The sequence below is a fragment of the Alligator sinensis genome, unplaced genomic scaffold, assembly GCF_000455745.1.
Source record: "Alligator sinensis unplaced genomic scaffold, ASM45574v1 scaffold304_1, whole genome shotgun sequence".
Lineage (NCBI taxonomy): Eukaryota > Metazoa > Chordata > Crocodylia > Alligatoridae > Alligator > Alligator sinensis.
The window spans coordinates 320,846-323,586 of record NW_005842939.1 but is presented as its reverse complement, the minus strand read 5'-3'; positions in this window follow the sequence as shown (position 1 = coordinate 323,586).

Sequence of the window (2,741 nt, the reverse complement as noted above, 5' to 3'; positions counted from 1 at the left end):
CAGGGTTACGCTGGTGCATGTTTGGGTTAGGTTAGATAAGAATTAGCTCAATCTACATGAATTAAATTTAGATTGGAGCAGTCATTTTTGCCCGATCTAATTTTCCCAAACGTCTGTATGGATTGGCACTTAGATCAACCTAACCAGGGTTAGATCAATCTAAATGTGACATCTGTACATACTCCTAGGGGCTAATTGATTCACAGAGGCATGAGCTTTTATAGGGAACAACCTACTTTATCAGATGCTAAATTTACATTCATTAACATAGGAAACTTTTGGCATCCTTTTCCAGTGGCATCATTATACCAGGATATTGGGACAAAAAACACTCAGGGGAGAGAAAATGAAAATACTAAGAATGTTCGGGGATTTGTAGGGTTTGAATTTGATTTTGGAGGCATTTTGTAATGGAGTGCTTACACTGACTTTAGGAGAGCTTGTATTTGAAAAAAAGGATATCAGAATTTAGCTCATAATTTGCATACACATAGAATTGATGGCCTAGCTAGGTTTTTGTTTGGTTTCATTTTAATTCATGGAAGTTCATATTTGATAGGTATTTTTCCAGTAAAAAGACCTGAAGGCCAAAGATTGACTAATTATAAAGTTTGACTATAATATGAGGATAAGATTAAGTTTAAGTACCTATCCACCTATTCTAGCATTAGCTTGATTTTAGTGGGCAAATCTACACCAGATGCTTTAATGCTCAGAAGAGCAAATTACTGCATAGTAAGCATCATCTGCACACATGCAGACTACTGCACAGTAATTTGTTCTACTCAGCAAGTAATTTGCTACCTGCAAATCCAAGTAGCAAATTAACTGCTGAGTAACTAAGGCACATGTAGACAGCAGACTCGGAGCAAATTTGGTCAGATGGTCAGCAGGGGACAGGAGATTGCCAGTAGTTGCCTGCCACTGGGTTGGGCTCTGCCACCAGAACATGGGCAGGGACAGTGTCCCCCTGCCCCAGCAGCAGGGGGATCCCAGCCCAGGCTCCATGATAACAGAGCCAGGGCTAGGAGTTTCCTGCATGGGGAGAGTTCCCCACCCAGCGTAGAGCTGGCTGGGACTTGCTCTAAACTGGGTCAGTTCTCAGCCAACCCCAGGCTGCATGGAAAAGTCTGCACAGGCTGCCTGGAGCTGCCTGGGGACTATCCTATTTCCAGAATACCTGCCCAGCCAGGGGCACACTGCTAACTGTCCCAGCAGATGATCGGGAAAGGGGGATGAGACCTGACTCTTCCTCGCAGCTCTTTCCAAGGCCCTTGGCCCCAAGGCCCCTGGATCTGGCCGTCCCTTGTGGTGGGTGCTTTAGCCCTTCAATTGTTCTGGTCCTGGCCCCAACATTGACCAGTCGAAGGGTTCTCTGGTTAGGTTGTTGAGCCACTTGCTAGGGCTGTGTGAAACTTCGGCAGCTGTTTAATTTCAGAGGTGTTTCGGCCCATTTCAGCAGCTGAATTACCAAATATGAATCAAAGTGGAAGGCTTCAAAACATCTCTGGAAGGCTCTAGAACATCATGGAAACAAAAGCATCCAAAACATTCAGAAATGTTTCACAATATTTTGGAGTTTTGGGGGCAGTCTTGCAGGGAAACAGAAACTAAGAAGGAGAGGGAAGGGGGGCGGGGGGAAGGACTCCTCTGATATTGCCATCTGTAGCTGGCCAATGGCTATGATTTTTCCCTGAGTTCCTTCCCAATCACAGTGCTTTGAGAGAGGGATGGAGAAACAACATATAAGGCTCTGTCTCAAGCTCTCTCTCTGTCTTTTCTGTCAGTTGTGTCTCTCTTGCAGCACAAGCAGTAGAGCGCACAGCATCTGAAAGGTCTAGGTTTACTTGGTAGCAGTAGGTACTGGTAGTCTCTAATAACCAAGTTGTAGCTGATCCTTTCCTACTTACCCTTGCCTACCATCCCTATTTTATCCTTTTCAACTAATTCTTCCTCAAAAATCCTCTTATTTATTCTTCTTCTTTTTTTTCCCCAAACAAAAAGAAAGCTATGTATGCTTTCCCTGGCAGTGTATTATTCATCACTGTTCAGGAAAGCACAACACATATAAATTATACACACACTTTCCAGCACACCAAACATGAAGCATGCTGGAAAGGCAGGTGCCAGATCTTCTGGCAGGAAAGTGAGAGGGGGCAGAGGAAAAGCTATAAATTCCCCACCCCCAAACTTAGATGCACCCTCTTTTCTACCAGGCATGAGGCTTCTGCTGCTAATGGCAGCAAGGAGGTGGGAGCAGTATCTACACCTGTACCACCTCCACTAACACCAGAAATAGCCACCAGTACCAGCATGACAGTCTCCTCCACCCCAATTTTAGCTCCCAGCGTGAGCCTCCCAGTGCCAGAGGAGGAATTGAATCTGGAAGCATGGGAGCTCAGTGCCATAGCCAGAGAAATTCTGGGGAAGGAGGGGGAATCTGAGTTTGTATTCCACATCTCTCAGAGTTCCCCTAGAGCCAGGTCTCCTTCTCTGAAAGGCACTTCAGAGAAGATTGAGGTTCTGCTATATGTGTGACGGGAGGGTGAAGGGGAGCATCTGCAGTAGCAGAACCCTCGATCACTGGACAGAGGTGCTGGTGAGCAGAGTCAGGGAGGCAGAAGGGCAGAGGTGGGGGGATGTTGAAGAGGAGGATCCACTTTCCTATGCCAGCACTCCATCCACCAGCCAGTCTCCTCCATGCCAGCCTCTGCCAATGTGGGCCGAAAGCATGGCTTCCA